This window comes from Panthera pardus, unplaced genomic scaffold (genome assembly GCF_024362965.1).
Source record: "Panthera pardus isolate Hobbes unplaced genomic scaffold, ASM2436296v1 HiC_scaffold_13, whole genome shotgun sequence".
In the NCBI taxonomy this organism is placed as follows: domain Eukaryota; kingdom Metazoa; phylum Chordata; class Mammalia; order Carnivora; family Felidae; genus Panthera; species Panthera pardus.
In genome coordinates, this window is record NW_026526688.1 from 84950561 (window position 1) to 84972469 (window position 21909).

Here is a 21909-nt window from a genome sequence, read left to right on the forward strand (position 1 = left end):
CCTTCTGGCAATCTTTGGTGCCATCCCATTGCTCATTGCCATATGCAATCAGTTATTTCCCTCCACTTTTCACCCATCTCTCTCCTCTCACCTCTCTTCTTTTTTTTTTTTTTAATTTTTTTTTTAACGTTTATTTATTTTTAAGACAGAGAGAGACAGAGCATGAGCAGGGGAGGGGCAGAGAGAGAGGGAGACACAGAATCTGAAACAGTCTCCAGGCTCCGAGCTGTCAGCACAGAGCCCGACGCGGGGCTCGAACCCACGGAGTGTGAGATCATGACCTGAGCCGAAGTCAGACGCTTAACCGACCAAGCCACCCAGGTGCCCCTCACCTCTCTTCTTTACGTAACTCAGCACCCTTTGTGTTTTCTTTCCCCTCTGCCTTAGCATTAACAGTGTTACCTAGGCTATCAACTGGTTTTTAATACTCTAGCTTCTGAACTGGCTGGCTTAATAATTTTCAATCCTTTTCTATACCAAAATATGTGAGAAATGTAGCAGGCACTCCCCAGGATTCATGGCTCTCTCTCCTCAGCACTGATTTCAGGAGATGGAGAACAGCATGTGACATTCTTCCAGGAAAAGGAAAACTATAGGCTGAAAACTTAGAAATGCTTTCAATGAACAGCTGAAGGGCATGTGTCCTAACATTTCTTCCCCACCATGTTGGGTATCTCTGCTCTAGAGCTTGCTCCCGAAGTGGTGGTTCATATGCCAACAACACTGGCATCACCTGGGAGCTTGCTGGGAATGTAGGATCTAGGCCCCCACCCTAGACCCACTGAATCAGAATCTACATTTTAACTAGTTGCTCACATTCAAGTCTAAGAAGCATTTCTCTATCATGATAGGAATTGGGTAAACACATCTAATAGTATAGATGTCTGTCATTCAGTGTATCAGTAACAACATTTTATAGAATATTATGATCCCTGGTATAAAGCAGGTTGCTTTTTACTTCTAACATTTAATAGCTCTGAATCTTCAGCAAATTACTTAACCTTCTGGAACCTCAAATAACTCATGCATAAAATAGAGATAAGAATCTTACAGAGATAATGCATATGTAATTTCTAGCACAGTGCCAGGCATAAAGTAGACATGAAATAAATGGGTATTTTTTAATTGTTAAAATTATTATTAATATCATTATTGTTGTCATTATTTAATCTAACCTGGCTTCATATGTTATTAATAACTATTCAGATCAAGTTACATAGACATATTTCTTGCCTTCCCAAAGCTCACAACATAAAATGGGCAATAAGTATATGGGCAACTACACAAAAAAAGCGATGTGCTAACCATTGATGTGATAACACATTCATTCAAATCTGTTTATGCTGAGATTTTAGTTAGCATGATCTTGAGTTTATAAGTCAGACCCACTGATTAAATAGCATTATCTGAGTCATAAAGTACAAAATCAGGAAACCACTAAGAGATGATGAGATTAAAACATTCAGCAAATAGAAAAAAATATATGAAAGACAACTCAAAAATGTGGTACCAGAGAGGCTTTATCCTGTTAGATAAGCTTTTTAAAATCATAATGTCAACAATAATCTCTAATGGAATTCTTAATGACCTATTGCAATCTGAACTGAATAAAGTAAATAGAAGTTCTTTATAAGCTCAAGTCAAACATTTAATTAAATGTACTGAACATAAATGGCATACTTTTTAATCCAGTCACCCAAGCAAAAATGTCAGAAAAGGACTTTTTGTTAATTGAAAAATAAACAGATCTCCAGGAGAACAGAACCACCTCTTTCTAACTTTCCACCCACCATGTAATTGTGCTATTTATACCTATTCTAGGTATGTCTTTGCCATGGCTGAGCCTGAAAGTTACAAGTAGGAAGAAATTAAAAACATTATCTCTGAGTTATTTCAAGCTCTTAAGTATTTCACATCCAACTCCTAATCCCCAACAAACTTTCATTGTGTTTAAAAATATAGTAGAAGATTGTTTATATTGCTTTCACACAACCAAATGCCCTTTGGTAGTTGCTTTACCAATAATTAAAAGATAACTATGAGTCTTCTAACTTGTCCCCTTCCGATTGTGTTTGCATTAGTTGAACTTAGATATCTAAATAATCAAAACTCATTTCCTACTGGCTTTTACCAAGACCACTTCTTTGCTTTCCCAGTTAGTTATACTAAAATTACTAATGTCATTTACCTCTTAATTAATGTTTGAATATTAATAAATTTTATTAATTTAGCTAAGCCAAATAGCATTCCTGGTTTATAAAAATTAATTTAAAGTATACATTACTAAAATAATCAATCATTTGAGGCTTAGAATAGATTTTGCAGAAATTCATTTGGAAATTTCTCACATATATAATAGAAAAAGGTTGAGATCTGGAGTTTTTAATACAGACATACCTTTATTCATTATTCATTTAGGACAGGACTTCCAGACCACAAGTAGTATCTAAATAACTTGAAAAAATAAGGATTTGCTGAAAACCCAAACTCCCAAGTTTGAATTAATTTATAAAGTAGAGGATAATCCATTTTGAGGTATCAAACACCTTTTATTTAGTTTCCTCTTTACCTGTGTTTTTGCTTTGTTTTGGTGTTTTTAAGTCAACTTTCAATCTAAAGGTTAGGAGTATATTCTCAGCCAGCCAAGTAGATTTCAAGTGACTAGAAACAGAGCAGACAATACAGCAAAGAGCTTCCTTTTACCCATCCATCCATCCATTCATCCATTCATATTCCAGAATAAATATATACATGTTTGTTTCTATTCTCTGGGAACTAGGGGAGAAAAAGAAGGTCATGGTTTGTTTGCTTTTAAAATAGTTAAGTAAAACATGGGGAGTCCAGGTGACTCAGTCAGTTGAGCATCCAACTCTTGATTTTGACTCAGGTCATGATCCCAGAGTCATGGGTTTGAGCTCTGAGTTGGGTTCCGTGCTGAAAATGAAGCCTGCTTAAGATTCTCTCTCTCTCTCTCTCTCTCTCTCTCTCTCTGCCCCACTTCCCTTCTTGTGCACATACTCTCTCCCTCTCTCTAAAAAAAAATTATATATATATATATATATACATATACATATGTATATATATATATATACATATACATATGTATATATATATATGATATGTAGCCTATTTTTAAAAAATAAACAAACCATGACTTCATGATTTGTGGATTTTACCAACAATGACTTCTTTAGATGCTATGATGTGCCTGTCACTGGCATGTGATAAGCAAGACAGCAGGATCGCTGTAGTAATGGATCTTAAAGTCTAGTGAAGCAGAAAGAGAAATAAATCAGAGATTAGAATATGGCACTCAAAGTACTGAGTTCTATGGGAAGATATGGGAAGGAGCCAGCCCGGACTAGAGGAGCCAGAAACTCTTTCCAGGAGAAAAAATGATGTCCAAGTTGAAACCTGCAGGGTGTTGACACATATTTATTGCTATTAATGAATGATAAAAACAATAAAAAGTAAAACAACAATAATATACAGATTATTTGTTATTACTTGTAATGATTTTTTCAAAAAATAATATGCAGTACTGGTGAGTATTTGGCAGTAGAGGAAGAGGCCTGATTGAGTACTGGTGAGAATGGAAGAATTGTATTATCACTCTCAGTACAATGTGGCAACACACACACAAACATAAAAAAACATTCATATCTTTCAACCTAAAATACAAACTCGAGACATTCACCCTAAAGAAAAATTAAAGATATGGGAAACATTACCATCTAAATATCTATGTATCGGTTCAACATTCACAAATCAATCAACGTGATACACCACATTAATAAAAGAAAAGATAAGAACCATATGATCCTGTCAATCGATACAGAAAAGGCATTTGACAAAATTCAGCAACCTTTCTTAATAAAAACCCTGAAGAAAGTCGGGATAGAAGAAACATACTTAAAGATCATAAAAGCCATTTATGAAAAGCCCACAGCTAACATCATCCTCAATGGGGAAAAACTGAGAGCTTTTTCCCTGAGATCAGGAACACGACAGGGATGTCCACTCTCACTGCTGTTGTTTAACATAGTTTTGGAAGTTCTAGCATCAGCAATCAGACAACAAAAGGAAATCAAAGGCATCAAAATTGGCAAAGATGATGTCAAGCTTTCACTTTTTGCAGATGACATATTATACGTGGAAAATCCAATAGACTCCACCAAAAGTCTGCTAGAACTGATACATGAATTCAGCAAAGTTGCAGGATACAAAATCAATGTACAGAAATCAGTTGCATTCTTATACACTAATAATGAAGCAACAGAAAGGCAAAGAAACTGATCCCATTTACAATTGCACCAAGAAGCATAAAATACCTAGGAATAAATCTAACCAAAGACGTAAAAGATCTGTATGCTGAAAAGTATAGAAAGGTTATGAAGGAAATTGAAGAAGATATAAAGAAATGGAAAAACATTCCATGGTCATGGATTGCAAGAATAAATATTGTCAAAATATCAATACTACCCAAAGCTATCTACACATTCAATGCAATCCCGATCAAAATTGCACCAGCATTCTTCTCGAAGCTAGAACAAGCAATCCTAAAATTCATATGGAACCACAAAAGGCCCTGAATAGCCAAAGTAATTTTGAAGAAGACCAAAGCAGGAGGCATCACAATCCCAGACTTTAGCCTTTACTACAAAGCTATCATCATCAAGACAGCATGGTATTGGCACAAAACCAGACACATAGACCAATGGAATAGAATAGAAACCCCAGAACTAGACCCACAAACGTATGGCCAACTAATCTTTGACAAAGCAGGAAAGAACATCCAATGGAAAAAAGACAGTCTCTTTAACAAATGGTGCTGGGAGAACTGGACAGCAACATGCAGAAGGTTGAAACTAGACCACTTTCTCACACCATTCACAAAAATAAACTCAAAAGGGATAAAGGACCTGAATGTGAGACAGGAAACCATCAAAACCCTAGAGGAGAAAGCAGGAAAAGACCTCTCTGACCTCAGCCGTAGCAATTTCTTACTTGACACATCCCCAAAGGCAAGGGAATTAAAAGCAAAAATGAATTACTGGGATCTTATGAAGATAAAAGGCTTCTGCACAGCAAAGGAAACAACCAACAAAACTAAAAGGCAACCAATGGAATGGGAAAAGATATTTGCAAATGACATATCGGACAAAGGGCTAGTATCCAAAATCTATAAAGAGCTCACCAAACTCCACACCCGAAAAACAAATAACCCAGTGAAGCAATGGGCAGAAAACATGAATAGACACTTCTCTAAAGAAGACATCCGGATGGCCAACAGGCACATGAAAAGATGCTCAACGTCGCTCCTCATCAGGGAAATACAAATCAAAACCACACTCAGATATCACCTCACGCCAGTCAGAGTGGCCAAAATGAACAAATCAGGAGACTATAGATGCTGGAGAGGATGTGGAGAAACGGGAACCCTCTTGCACTGTTGGTGGGAATGAAAATTGGTGCAGCCGCTCTGGAAAGCAGTGTGGAGGTTCCTCAGAAAATTAAAAATAGACCTACCCTATGACCCAGCAATAGCACTGCTAGGAATTTACCCAAGGGATACAGGAGTACTGATGCATAGGGGCACTTGTACCCCAATGTTTATAGCAGCACTCTCAACAATAGCCAAATTATGGAAAGAGCCTAAATGTCCATCAACTGATGAATGGATAAAGAAATTGTGGTTTATATACACAATGGAGTACTACATGGCAATGACAAAGAATGAAATATGGCCCTTTGTAGCAACGTGGATGGAACTGGAGAGTGTGATGCTAAGTGAAATAAACCATACAGAGAAAGACAGATACCATATGGTTTCACTCTTATGTGGATCCTGAGAAACTTAACAGAAACCCATGGACGAGGGGAAGGAAAAAAAAAAAGAGGTTAGAGTGGAAGAGAGCCAAAGCATAAGAGACTCTCAAAAACTAAGAACAAACTGAAGGTTGATGGGGGGTGGGAGGGAGGGAAGGGTAGGTGATGGGCATTGAGTAGGGCACCTTTTGGGATGAGCACTGGGTGTTGTATGGAAATCAATTTGACAGTAAACTTCATATATTGAAAAAATAAATAAATAAATAAATATGTATTTGGTAATGACCAAAAAACAAAAGCACATTCACATAATGAAATACTATTGAATCATTAAATCATTGTTAATAAAGAAATGTTTGTTAACTGACAGGGATTCAGTCATGATATATCACATTAAATAACATTACAAATTCAGGCATAGAAAGAATCCGTTTCTGTTAAAAAAATACACACACAAAAATAAATTCTGGAAAGATACAAAAAATGTTTTGAAGTTCTCTGTGGGTGACAAGATTATGAATACTTTTTTTTTTTTTTTTTTTTGCCAGGGGCTGTTTGTGTGTATCTATTTTCTAATGTTCTACATTGAAAATATGCTGCTTTTATAATTAGAAAAATAAAAATCATGGGACCAGGACAAAACATATTATAAATATTTATACTCCCATCCTCCTCCCACGTCCTAAGGAGAATAGATACCGAGAAAGATGCTTCATTTTGCTGCACAGAGGTAGAGGTGAGTACAAATCGGAAAATGAAAGAGGACTAGGTTTCTCTACATAGACCCTACATAGCGCTACCCAGAGGAGAAAAAACTATGATCCTGGAAAGAGACACAGGGAATGAGAGTACAAGACAGAGACAAAGAAAAAGAGGGATAAGAGGAAATACAGAGATGAGTACTCAGCAACTGCTATAATCAGTAACACTTTGGAAAAGGGGAACTTTCAAGAAGTTTTGCTTTGTTATACATGAGATATCTCTCATGGGTTCACAAAAAAAAATCTTTAGAAAAGACCCACCTACTGGAATAGAACTTGCTTGTGTTGTCAGAGGAGACTCCAGTGGAAATAACCATTTTCCTATTAAAATCAACACAGGCTTCCAGAAGTGAAAAAAAAAAAAAATGAGCTTTTATAATGATGTAAATGAGAGCAACAACAAAAAGTCTGCAAAGTAGAACATGGTGGATTTTGTTTTTAATTTTCTCAAAGCCATAGGTACGTGTATGGGCATTTCAGAGAGATAGCAGCTATTCTTACAGCCCTCAGATGGTCGAAAACAATGTACCGTGTGGGAAAAGAAACTAGAGAGGCCCAGCCATGGTGAGCAAAGCTGGAAGTCAGATAGGTGTGGAGTCCACCTCAGAGCAGATCAGAAAATGTTTTGCTGGTCTGGGACTAGAAGGAGCCTTGAATTGAGAAGAGTCATGAAGGACTCCGAGTCTTTCTCATCAAGAGAAAGCATTGGTGACAGAGGAACAAAATAAAAGAGCTCAAAGAAAATAGGTTTCGAGGAAGCCTATATGTGAAGATAAAGCTCCACAAGAAGAGGCCATTCTCAGGGTGCCTGGGTGGCCCAGTCAGTCAAGCATCCAACTCTTGATTTCGGCCCAGGTCATGATCTCACAGTTGTGACATCAAGCTCCCAGTTGGGCTCTGCACTGATAGCACGGAGCCTGCTTGGGATTCTCTCTCCCTCTCTCTCTGCCCCTCCCCTGCTGGTACTGTCTACAAATAAATAAATAAATAAATAAATAAAGATGAGGTTCTTATCAACACAGTCAAAATGATCTTTTAAAAACATCATACCAGAGGTTCCTGGGTGGCTCAGTCAGGTGAGCCTCTGACTTCAGCTCAGGTCATGATCTTGCGGTTCATGAATTTGAGCCCTATGTCAGGCTCTGTGCTGACAGCTCAGAGCCTGGAACCTCTTCAGATTCTGGGTCTCCCTCGCTCTTTGCCCCTCCCCCACTCACGCATGCTTGCTTTCTCTGTCTCTCTCTCACTCTAAAATAAATGCACATTTAAAAAAATCATACCAGATCATGCCTTCCAGGCAAATCTATTTCATTCACAGTGAACCAAATTCTCTATATGGCCCCACATGGTCTGACCCCCTCCTCATCTGCTCCCCATTTTTTTTACTCCACCCCACACTGATTTCTTTGCTATGTCTCTAATTAACTGAGTACAATCTCACCTTAGAAATTTGTGCTAGCTGTTCCCTCTGCCTGGAATGCTCTTCCACCAGATTTCCACGTGGCTAACTCCTTCCCTGCCTTCAGACATTTGTTTATACGTCATCTTCCCTAAGTTCCACCTTGACCACCATATCTAAGGTTGCAACCTGCTTTCACACTAACTCCCACCCCGTGCTTCCAATCCCCCTCACTCTTCTCTATTATTTCCCATAGCACACTCACTTTCTGTCTTCCAACTTATATATAATGTTTATTATTTATTGTCTGGCTTCCCCTATGAGGGCTGAACTTTTTGTTTACATAAGCACCGCTATCTCTCCAGCATCTAGAGCAGTACCTAGCCTTCTATTTGTTCTCAGAAGACAATTTTTAATAACTAAATGAGTGAATAAAGCTGCATGCTTGTTTCAATCTTTAACATTCACTCCGGACTCTAGTTTCTTTTAGGGTAAACATGTAAAGTAAGAATAAGAAAACCTAAAATAATTACAGGACCTTAAAATAGTTCCACCGGAGTATTTAGAGTTATACTATCTATCAAATTTTCGAATTGTTAGGTTGTTCACTTTTCTTTCTGTGCAATCTTGACAGTAAAGATACTTTTTAATCTGATAACTAGGTTCCAGTTTCCTCACCTGTAAAATGAGGGGATTGTACTAGGTCATCATAATGACCTCTTCCAAAGGGATGCAATTCCACAGGTGATTTTTAGATGTTTGTTCCAATATCACAGTCAGAAATATTGCCAGCCCTCGCTCCTCACATGATATGTTGCCTGGCCTGTGTTTGTATAAAACTGCCTTTGATTCATATTCTCACTTTCTCTGAATTCTTGCACAAAATATAAAAATCTAAGATTATAAATACCAGCAAGAAGAAAGATTTGAGAGGCTTTCCTTAATCTGAGAAAACCTCTGAATTTTGGAATTATTAAAATTCTAAGATGAAATAGAATCTATCGATAATGACCATATTCTTATTCATAAAACAAGACAGTTTAGAAAAATTCCAGGGACGCCTGGGTGGCTCAGTGCGTTAAGCTTCCAACTTTTGCTCAGGTCATGATCTCACAGTTCGTGAGTTCAAGCCCCACATCAGGCTCTGTGCTGACAGTGTGGAGCCTGGAGCCCACTTCGAGTTCTGTGTCTCCCTCTCTCTCTGCCTCTGCCCCTCTGCATCCCCTGCTCACCCCTCCCCTCTTTCTCTAAAAAAATAAACATTTTAAAAAAATTAAAAAAAAAAAGAAAAATTCTACGTGGCAACACTTGAATGTAGTAAGTTTGAGAGAGGAGGGATTTCTCTTCTTTTCCTGTCCTTCAGCCTCTTTTCTGAAAATAGTGCTTTTTCTATTCCACAACATGGTAAATTTCACAAAAGCCCAGTTCCCATCATTATTTCCTATGTGGTTTTTTTTTTTTTTTTTAGTTTATTTATTTATTTTGAGAGAGAGAGAGAGCACGAGCAGGGAAAGAGAGAGGAAGAGAGAGGATCCCAAGCAGGCTCTACACTATCAGCATGCAGCCCAATATAGGGCTTGAAGTCAAGAACCGTGAGACCATGATGACCTCAGCCAAAACCAAGAGTCGGGCACTTAACCGACTGAGCCACCCAGGTGCTTCTAATTTCCTATGTTTTAACTATTCCTTTGAGGATGTCTATTCTCCAGTTTTGATGGCTTCCTACAGCTTGGCAAAGACGGGAACAGATATGAAATTCCCAAGTTCAACATCTTGCAGCACCTTTTAGAATCATTAAAAATTCATTAAAAGAAAGCAAAACACTAATCTGCAAATAAACCATTGCTTGACTTACTGTATGAGAAACTATGATTTTATTACCGAATGATACATATATAATATACCCTCTGTATTCCTAAAGCAAAGTAACCTCATGTCAAAAAAAAAAAGGAGTTAATAAGTTTTCCATATATGTCAATATTCATCTTCCTCTGTCTTTGTCACTCAGTCTAACTAGGAAAATTGCATTTTTTACACCTTCAAAATTTGAGGAAATATTACATCTTAAAGTCTGTGCATTTCAGTTACTGCTTGATCAATGAACAATTAAATCTGTTTAATATGTTACAATGATCTTCACATTAATTTGCCTGGAGTAAAAACAAGAGCTCCACACAAGATTGATCAAATGACTTTTAAGTCTCCAATGCTAAATCGTTTCTGAATACAAATGGAAGCGCATTATAGCCACATGAGCACGCGATGAATTCCTAATGAGCAGGTGCCATCATGCTGATTACAATGCATAATGACACCACCCGCAGATTCAAACACTGCCCAGCACTCTGCATTTGAGACCTGGTGCTGCGACTCCTGTGCATTCTTTGCTGGGTCAATTCAAGCCTCATTTAGACCCTAAATGAATGTGCTTTGGATGAATGCATTTTATAAATGGATTAAATGTATTTTATAAATGGACTTTTTTTTTTTTCCTGCAGAATGTTCAAATGTCCCTATTCTCCATCAGAAATTATCCTTTCCTTGCCTGGGGAATGCCAAACTAAGATTTCCAAATAGCTCATAAGAATTCAAGTTAAATGAACCACCATGTCCCCCTCCTCCTCCATAAAGTATCTTGAATTCTTAGTTCCAGAGGCCACTTTAGTACAAAGATTATAATGGAATAAAATAAGCGCCCAAGGAAAGAGAATTTTAAGGAAGTCTGCACATCAAAACTAGTACTTCTTCACTCATCTTATTTATTCAAGAACAATGATTTCTAGAAAAAGAGGGAATGTCAAATCCTCACTCATTCTTATCAAAGCTAGACAAGCATGCTGTTTCCTAATGGTGTGCAATTTTTCAGCAGTTCCAAAGTTCTTTTCTGCTATCTGGTTGGCATCCCACTCACTATTGCTATAGCGTATTGTGTTCCTCTGTAAAATCAAATAAATGAGAAAATGTCCTCCCTATTGCTTAAAAAAATTTTTCTTGTTAGAGCCAGCAAAAACAGATTAAGAAGCATTGTAGCTGGACACTATGTCTAGTGCATTTCACTGGAGAAGGTACAAGTGAAAAGCCAGATGTCTCACAAGCTTCACACTTCTTCGAAAAAGAGACAATTGATTATCAAAAACCAGTCAAACGTATGTATGGGAGAAATTCGAGTGACTGCCAGTTAAGGTACAAATTAAAAACAAAAATGGCGTCCACGTGTATCAGTCAGGATTGGCTAGCTTATGTTGTGGTAACATAAAATACTAAAATATCAAGGGTTTAACACAACAAAAGTGTTACCCAAAGTCCTCCGCTGTTTTTCCTGAAGGCATGGTCTCAGCTTTGCTGACGGCTTTCATCTCATTGTTGAGGGAGGTCATCAAGAGGATGTGGCCACCGGTTAACCCACGAGCTGGTCAAGGCAGTCAGAACCACCTCTTTCCCTCCCCTGTCCTTGGAGTGTGCGTTCTGCCCACCTTTCCCACAGAGGGAGCTGTTTCCAAAAACACAGCCTCAAGAGAGTAATGTGTTATTGAGAGCACGTGGGTAGTAAACCCAACTGAATCCAGTTAAGGCTCTGACTAAACTTCTAAGATTCTGGCCAGCAGGTGCAGAAATCTGCTCGTCTTGCAGCAGTGGCAGAAGACAAGACTCCCAAGCAAGTTCCCTTGCTTATTAAAACTGCCACCAGGGCACCTGGGTGGCTTAGTCAGTTAAGCGACCCACTTCAGCTCAGGTCATGATCTCATGGTTCCTGGATTCAAGCCCACGCATGTGGCCCTACACTGACAATGAGGAGCTTGCCCAGGATTCTTTCTCTCCCTCTCTCTGCCTCTCCACAACTTGCCTTCGCAGGCACAGTCTCTTTCTCTCCTTCTCAAAAGAAAGTTAAAAAAAAAAACCAAAAAACAAAAAACAAGCTTCCACCTACCAATCTGGAGTGGTCTTCCTCTTTCATCATCTCTCCTTGCTCTCGATGTATGGGGGACCAGTTTGCAGACTCATAGCACCCAGTGACAAAGCAGGAAAGGAGTGCACTGGGCACTCTCATATGGGTAATGAAGTACTTCAGTCCCAAAACATCACATGGCACCTCTACTCACATTTTGTTGGCAAAAGAAGTCACAAGATCACACTGAACCTCAAGGGGCCATGGAAATACAATCCCTTTCCACTTTTATGCCCCAACCTCTTGTGCCTGGAAAAAGAACCAGAGACACTGGGAGACAGACCAAATATTTTCCACAACATGGAAATCAGATGAGTCAAATTTCCCTTCTAGATGTCAAGCTATACATTCCCCACCCTATTTACTCTGTCATAATCTGTTCTTTACTAAGAAATGTATGTGGAATTATGGAATATAAATTGTCATGGAAATGAATGGAGCAGATAGGTAAATTAATATTTACATAAAAGATAGGGTTACTTTATACCTATGTTAGGTATATAAGGCATACAAGAAAAAAGAAGTTGAGAGATATTTTTCAATGAATTTTGATAGGTAAAATTATACACTTTTATTAAAGTGATCTAAGAAATGATTGAGTTGAAAAGTGTATAGAAATAAAAATGTAAAGCAATGTTCATCCTTCTATTCCTAAATCCACAATTGTTATGATTTTGATAAAATATATAACTCAGTTTTATACATGTATTAAGACAGATGTTTTATTCAACAATAAGATCATTTGTAAGAAAAAACTAAAATATATAATTTTACCACCAGGACTAGCTGAATGCACAAAGTTTTTTTAGAGCATAATTAACAACAACAAAAATCTCTGCATACTCCTCTGTATCATCCAGTACCCTATAATTGATTGTTTTTATTATTCAGTGAGAATTAAATTCAGTGAGAATTTTATTATTCAGAAGAATTAAAAAGTGCATTATATCATCGCCAGTTTGAACAGATGAAAACATTGGCACTATGTGTGTGAAATAAAAATATGGTATGAAAACAAAGGGTAAAAAACCCAGAACAAAAAATTTTTAGTATGTACTGTGGCAAAAGTACTTCTAAGAATTTGAAAAAGTTTTAATTACAGCTTATGTAAACACCATCGTTAAAGAAATCTGTAACTTCCATAAAAGTGGACAGAGCAGAACCTAAACATAAAAAGGTTGAGTGGGATCAAAATGAAATAATTTGTTTGAACTTATGATTGGTGAAAACCAGAGAAAGAACTAGCGAATAGAGAGATGAAATACTTAAAATACAAGAAATGCGAAATGTGCCCACAAATTGATTCTTACCTTAGTAGATATATTGTTACCCATCACAAGGAGTGTTATCCCTTTGCAGTGGTCACTTTGTGAGGGAGTGTACTCATTCCAGAAGCTGTACTCTCTCAGTACCACTTTGGATTTCCTCTGTTGAAAATTGCCCAGTGCAGTGGTGGTGGTGGTATGCAAATCCTGCGTTTTCCTCAGTCCTGATTTCATCAAGTCAAGAAAGGCATGGGGCACCTGGGTGGCTCAGTTGATTGAGTGTCCGACTCTTTTGATTTTGGCTCAGGTCATGATCTCACAGTTGGCGAGATCAAGCCCTCAGTGGGGCTCTGTGCTGACAGCGCAGAGCCTGCTTGGAATTCTGTCTCCCTCTCTGTCCCTCCCCCACTTGCTCTCTATCCCTCTCTCAAAATAAATAAAAACAAAAAAGAAAGAAAGAAAGAAAGAAAGAAAGAAAGAAAGAAAGAAAGAAAGAGGGCATTAATAAGCTGGAGATCAAGGAGAGGGGAGTGAGCAGGACAACAAAGGATTTAGAGAAATACTCTTAGGAAAAAAGACAGTTCCTGGGGATATTTAACCCAGGGGGGGAAAAAGCCATAGGAGTAACATTATGGCTCTCTTACAAGATTTAAAGAGCTGTATTGTATAAAAAGGAATTGATTTACCTTCTGTAGTTGAGAAGGATAGATTATGATGGGAATATGGATAAATACAAGAAATACTCCTAACAGTTATAACTGACCAAAAAAATTATTTGGCAGTATATTTTTTTTATAAAAACATTTTAAAAATTGTACACTTCTCCTTTGGGGATGGTATAAACAGAACATTTATATTGAATGGGAAGTTAGATGAAATAAATCCCATCATCCTTTCCAATGCTCCAATGCTCTTGATTATTACAATCTATACATTTAGAGCTTTGACACAATTCTTAGATATAATTTGATTTGGGAGAAAAAAAATCATTAAGAGCCAAATTAGGTGATTTAAGTGGAAAATCAAAGTGAGTTATACCAAAGATTTTATTATGTGTGTGTTGTTGGGGGGGGGGGGGTTATATGTTTAAATCAAGTGGGATCTTAAATTAATGAACTAATTTTAATATATGGCTTTAAACTGGCTCTGAATAGAATGCCTGACGTGATTTTTGGGTTGTTTTGTTGGTTTTCTTGATTTCGGTGGTATTTTTTAAATGTACAATAGCACCATAGTGCTGTTATCTTATTTTTAAACATTTGAAAATTAGGGAAAAGATTAAAACAATTTACATTCCCATCACTCTAACAACAACCGCTGTTATTTCAATTCATCTTTTTTCCCAATCTTTTTCCTTTTGAGTGTACTTTTTACATATATCCAATTATTGCGGTAATTATGCTCTATTAAGTTGTAGCAAACACCAAACTAGCAAATACTAAACCATAGTCCTAGGGGAAATATAAGGTTAGGTTCCTATGAGCCTCCATCGCAACACTTTCATCAACCAGTCATACATAACCATGTTTTATGTGTGTGTCTGTTTAAAGATACCTTATTTAATATATATTGTTGATTCATTAACGCTGGGCTCACAGCCAAGAGCACTGTAACTCATACCTGAACCAAGTTCATCTAACATATTTATTTTCTCCATAAGGTATATCACAGCCTTCGTGTGCTTAGGAACACGAGGCAGCACTTCAGCGACACACTTAGGGGCCATTCGAAACGGTAAAACCACCAACAGAAAGCACCAAAACGCAGAATCCATGTCACTAACAGACCTCAAAAAGAACACTTGTTTATAGCAGGAGGGCCGAAGCAAGAAGAGAGAGCATCATCTTGCTCAACCTCATCTGGGAATGGGTGCATTTGGTGACTCAAGTTGTTCTCCGCTCTGCACGTGGCCATGAGTGACTGCAAAAGAGCAGCAGGTATTGATTTGGGGACTACAAATAAGTTTTAGGAAGTAGGCATACTTGTAAATAAGAAATCCACCAGCTATGAGGATTGACTGCACTTTGTATCCTGTCTCTTTCCATGTGGTTACACAGTCTTCCTAAGAATAACTTTTAGTGACTACCCTCAAACTATCAAGTAGATACGCTAAGCTTTATTTATCCATATTTAAAGTGTCGCACCACTAGCTCTGCATTAGTCAGGACCCCAGAGTTGCAAGTGAGAGCACCGGGTGTTGCAACAGGTTTACAAAAATGAAATCTCTTAATTTACATAACCTGAAAAGTCCAGAGTTAACTCTGTTTGGCTTTAAGATGAATTTGAAGATTCAAATGATATCACCGGGACGGAGTTTCCATCACTTGGTTCTGACCTCCCGTGTGTGGCTTCTGTCGTGGGCTTCATACGGTAGATAATGATGGCAGCTCCATGCTCTATATATTCTCAGCATTATATTCAGCATGAAAGATAGATGACCTTTCCCAGAAATACTACTGAAACTCGTTAAATAGGTTTGGCCTGAATGGATCATGTTCTCCCCCCTGCGGCAATCATGGTAGCCAGGGCAATTGGATAGTCTGACTGTCTTAAGTCTGGATCATGTGCATCACCTGTGGAGCTGAAATGGGGTCACCATCACCAGCCCACACTGATTCAGAAGCAGCAGGTACACAGAGGGTGACTGTGCTGGAAAGCAAACGAAATGGTACCCACTCAAAAAGATTTTCTCTGCACTTAAATATGGCATGACTATGTTCATCTTTCTGCAAGTAACTCCAAATATATTTTTAAGTAATAAAATCACAATTGCAAATAGGATTATTGATGTCAGAACAGGAAATTGATGTCGGAAGGGCCTTGGGCTTCATCTAATTCACCTGCAAGCCAGTGAGGAACAATTGTTCTAGCCAAAGATCATCCAGATTTATTGAAACATCTCCACAGACAGTTAAGACTTGACAGCTGTAAATTCCCTCCACCTTTTGACTCTAGTTCTGCCCAGTTCCATGAGACACTCCTCTGCATATTTAAATTCTGTTCCCATTGTGTCCCCTAGGCTTCTTCTTTCAGGGTAAGTTTACAACTCTGCCAACCCTTCCTCAAATGGCATTTCAGACTCCCTCATCATCCTTGGAATAGATTCTATTTCGTCCACTTTCCTTTTAAGATGTGAGGTCCCGAATATTTTGGTGATTAAAGTGGGCAGTCAAATTGATCGGAACATGGAACATTTTAAATATATGCTCTCCAGCTAATTGAAGACCTTGGTAAAGCTCTTTCTGTTCTCTAACTGGACCCTGGAATTCTACCACCATCTCTCCATGAATAACCCCTACCCATCCTTCAAGATCTCTCGCATTTGCCTCTCCTCTCCAGCAAGTCATTCTCAGTTACAGCAAATTGAATCTCTCCCTTCTTTGAAACTCCTGCTCTGTTGTTTTATTATTAGTTTGTTTATCCCTCTTCTATGGGATATATCACATATCATATACTGTCTTTAGTAATTATCTTAACCCTATACCAGACTATAAGATCCTCTAGAGAAGATTAGTGTATTTTACTTTTCTTACCCTTGCTTAGCACCACCCAGTGCTTAGTAGGTATCATTTTCTGAAATGAATGATCAGCATAGCCTAAGACCATGCTAACAGGTATGCAGTAATGCAGGACTTAATCAGTTCTACGTTAACTCTGCCTTACTTAACTTTACACTGTCTTTCTCCAAGAAGTGAACTGAGTTATTTCTTCAGAATAAAATTTAACTGATCATATTTTATCAATTTCAGGATTTTGCAATTTCTAGTTGTAGTTTTCCCGATAACCTTACAAGTTCCTGTTTGTGAAATGCAGGTTTCATGAGAATAAATATTGCGTATATTATTCACCATTTTATCTACCATACTTAGGGCAATACCTGATACACAGATTTTCAAAAGAAATTTTTTTGAATTAATTAATAACTTATTGTAATGTAATTAAAGCCAGTCTCTTATATTCATATTCATTCACATGCTCTCCCTAACACGTTTTATATACCTTATATATTAAGCCCAACATGTATACAATTTTTTTCTAGAGACTTAGCATAATAAAATGTGACATACTATTCAAACTTAGAAATAATGATGTCTTAGAGAGCAGATTGGTGGTTGCCAAAGGTAGAGTTGGGCAAAATGGGTGAAGGGGGTCAAAATGTTCAAATTTCCAGTTATAAAATACTTAAGTCATGGAGATGGAACGTACAGAATGAAGATTATAGTTAATAATACTATATTGCATATTTGAAAATTGCTAAGAGAGTTTACATCTTAAAGTTCTCATCAAAAGAAAAAAGTCTGGGGCGCCTGGGTGGCTCAGTCGGTTAAGCAGCCGACTGCGGCTCAGGTCATGATCTCACTGTCCATGAGTTCGAGCCCCGCGTCGGGCTCTGTGCTGACAGCTCAGAGCCTGGAGCCTGTTTCAGATTCTGTGTCTCCCTCTCTCTGACCCTCCCCCATTCATGCTCTGTCTCTCTCTGTCTCAAAAATAAATAAACATTAAAAAAAAAAAAAAGTCTGTAGCTACATGTGGTGATGGATGTTAACTAGACTTACAGTGGTGATCATTTTACAAAATATACAACTATCGAATCATTATGTAGTACACATGAGACTTCTATAATGTTGTATGTTGATTACACCTCAATAAAAAAGAATGGTATATTAATTTGCAAGAACTTACATTAAAAACAAAACAAACAAGAATACCCTTTCATGTATAGTATAATATATAAAACTGTAGAACCGTCAAGCATTTAGGTTTAGAGTTTTTTCATCCTTTTGTTCTACATATTTATGCAAACTTTTAAAGCACATAATGAGAGGAGACAAAACAGGCATCTCATGTATAACATTGGATCCCACACAAGCGTGAAGGGTTGTACCCGCTCTGTAGATGGAGAACTGCATCTTCAAAGGAACACCATCACCTTCCAAGTTCACACAGAGAGGAAATCAAAGATTTCAGCCCTAAGGTCTCTCTGACTCTAAAAACCCAGGTCACGTCCCCTCTGCCACACATGTCTCTTGGTGTCAGGATTCCAGCCATCACCCTGGGACTCTGTATGAGTTAAGACACTAAAGAAAATGGCTTAAGGCTGCTTTCACTCTTTATATATTTTTAATGCTTGAATAAATATGCATGAGCTGAAATGTGGAAGGCTTATCAAAATCTAAATAATATCATTAGAAAATTGCCCACATTTTTTAAAAAGCCTACATAAAACATGAAAGCTCTGATTAATCTGGTGTTTGCAATTTAAAAAAAATTTTTTTTCAATGTTTATTTATTTTTGAGAGACAGAGCATGATCAGGGGAGGGGCAGGGAGAGAGGGAGACAGAGAATCTGAAGCAGGCTCCAGGCTCCGGGCTGTCAGCACAGAGCCTGACACGGGGCTTGAACCCATGAACTGCGAGATCATGACCTGAGCTGAAATCAGACGCTCAACTGACTGAGCCACCTAGGCGCCTCTAGTGTTTGCAATTTATTGCAAAAAATCAAACGTGATATAATTTTAAAGGTTCTGCTTTACAGGAGAGATCATATAAAAATTTTAAATCTCACACTGCAGTTTTGAAAGAATAACAAGGAAATGGGTTGGTTGCTAGATTCTGAAAGAGCTCTCTCAATTCCACCTATACAAACACATGAATATTTTTAAACAAGTATCCATCCCAGAGAGACATTCAAATCAAACCTCACTTTCTCCTGCTCTTGAACTTGTCATCTGTCTTCTGTACATCTTCTGCTGCAAAACAACACACAATTATTTTTTTGATGAGTAACATTTGGATGTTCATTTTCCTCTACTTCCTTCCTGATTTAACCAGGATGATAACAGTCATTAGAAGCTCACTATGGTGCTCCATGCTTTGCAATTGTTCCTATGATCCAGGAGCCTGCACACACAGCCCTGTAATTTACCTAGGGCTCACAACTCTGGTCAAGAGAAACGCAGCACAGCTGAGACTTACGAATATTTATTAATGCGGAAAATTTAGCCTCTGACACCAAGGGTGTATCTTTAATTGGATGGTTACCATTACCTTCACAGCCATAATGTTATTTATTGTAAGAAGGATGGTTCTATACCTTGCTTGCTTGCTTGAAGCATCTCAACTTACTGGGGTTTTAATGTGTCAGGAACTTGCACCAAGTCAGCTCTATGGAAACCTACTCTCAGTGGGCTACCTTCTGAGCATCTCAGTGTGGTTCCAAAATTTTTTAGTCATTTGTAATTAGTACGGCAGTCTCATTTTGGTGATAAAGAAACTGAGAGATAGTAAATATTTCATTTTAAGCCACTAGTTTTTGGGCAATTTGTTATGCAGCAAGAGATAACGAATACAGACATTATCTCCACTGTAATCCTTAGGGTTAACTCCCAGGGGCGGGAAAAATGTTAGCCAGTATTTAACTTCATCTTATTACACTGGATAATGTCCTAAAATTTCTTTTAAAGCCTATCTTTTTTTAAGGGAAATTTTAGGTTTACATCGAAATTGAAAGGAAGGTACAGAGATTTCCCCTATATGCCCTGCCTGCCCCTCACATGTATAGCCTCTCCTATTGTCAACATCACTCATCAGAGTGGTACATTTGTTACCAAGGATCCATTAGATCATACAAAGTCCATAGGTTACCTAAGGGTTCGCCCTTGATGTCATACATTCAGTGGGTTTGGATAAATATACAATGACATGTATCCATCATTATAATATAAAGATATTATACCTACAATATCATACATACAATATTATGATACATAATATCATACAAAATATTTTCACTGCCACAAAAATCCTCTGTGCTCTGCCTATTCGTCTCTCTTTGCACCTCTGGCAACCACTGATCTTTTTACTGTCTCCATAGCTTTGCCTTTTTCAGAATGTCGTATAGTTGGAAGCAAATAGTATGTAGCCTGCTCAGATTAGCTTCTCTCAGTAATATGCGTTTAAATTCTTCCATAAGCATTTTGATCATGTCAAGTTTTCATCCTGTCTGTTTTGTCATTTCAGTCACAGTAACCAAATTTAAGAGAGCTAATCTGCTGTGTGTCTGTTGCTGCACTCACAGGTACAGCACTGACGCTTGGAGCCATTGAACTTGTCCCCTTGCCAGTACATAAAGGCAGCCCTATTAAATTTCAGAGGCTTGGTGGACTTACTTGCTGGAGGTACACAGGTCTGCATAGTCTGCAAGGCCAAACAGCCACAACTTCCTACTATATTCATGCTCTTAAGTGGAGACCCAGGAATCCGGCATTCTGTCTACAGTATAGAGAAGATGGGGTGAAGATACTCAGTGCCACAACACTTCCGTTTATCTCCATCAGATTTTAATATTTGCTTGTTCTCATACAGAAGGCCTGCTTGGAAGTTCAGTCAAACCATTGGTTTATGATTTCTCAAAGTAAGAAAGGGGAACTATTTGTGTGTGGTGTCAGGTAATTCTTCATCGTACAACACTGCTCTGTTCACTGCAGGATGGTAAGCATATCTGACCCTGAATAGTAAATGTCAGGACAGAAACACACACACACACACACACACACACACACACACACACACGTGCATGTCCACACATATACTTTTCCAAATTTAAGAACTATTGGTAAAAGTTGGACTATATTTCTTGCTACCCAAGATTCCTAGGCTGAGTGATATATTCATTTATTCAACAAATATTTATTATATGCCAGGCACTGTGCTAAGTAGAGAGTATGGGTAATTTGGTGAGCAAAACAGGTAGGCCCCTTTCATGGAGCTTATATTATAAAGATGAAGATTGACATAAATAAGAAATTAATCAAGATTGATAACTGTTGGGGCGCCTGGGTGGCGTAGTTGGTTAAGCGTCCGACTTCAGCCAGGTCACGATCTCGCGGTCTGTGAGTTCGAGCCCCGCATCAGGCTCTGGGCTGATGGCTCGGAGCCTGGAGCCTGTTTCCGATTCTGTGTCTCCCTCTCTCTCTCTGCCCCTCCCCCGTTCATGCTCTGTCTCTCTCTGTCCCAAAAATAAATAAAAAACGTTGAAAAAAAAATTAAAAAAAAAAAAAAAAAAAAAAAGATTGATAACTGTTATAAATGCTTTGAAGAAAGACAGATATGCTTGTATTAGAGAGTATATAATAGATTTGAACTAATTTTGAAGGTCAAGGAAAACTACCTGTAGAATACACACAAGAGCTAAGGGAAGCATACAGGAAGAGAAAACAGCTAGGGATGTGTCTAGGTAAAAGACTGAATACAGCTCATGTAGCTGGAACAGAAAAATCAAAGGAGAACACAGTGCGAGAGAAGCGTGAAAAAGTGTGTGGGTCCAGACCATATCGTGGATTTGAGGTTTTGTCCTAAGGAAAAAAAAATAAAAGTAGAGCTAGGAGAATGTGGGTCATAAAAAAGAAGGAAAGAGAAAGTTCCATCCAAGGAAGCAGAGTTAATGCATCGATGCTGCGAAGGAGTCAAGTCAGTCGCAACAGCCAGCCTCAGTGACTCACTTCTACAGGCAGTGCAGTGGGGTGCTTGGGTGGCTCAGTCAGATTAAGCATCTGACTTCAGCTCAGGTCATGATCTCATGGTTCATGAGCCCCGCTTCTCTCTCTCTTCTCCTCACTGACTTGCTCTCTCTCTCTTCCCATTCTGTCTGTCTCTCCCTCTCTCTCTCTTTCTCTACATATATTTTATATATATATATATATATATATA

The 21909-nt window shown here is 38.1% G+C and overlaps 1 pseudogene; it reads left to right on the top strand.

Moving 5' to 3' along the window:
- Positions 1 to 16418, top strand: part of LOC109246787 (forkhead box protein K2-like) — a 48902-nt pseudogene extending 32484 nt beyond the window's left edge.
- Positions 16419 to 21909: the final 5491 nt, after the last annotated feature.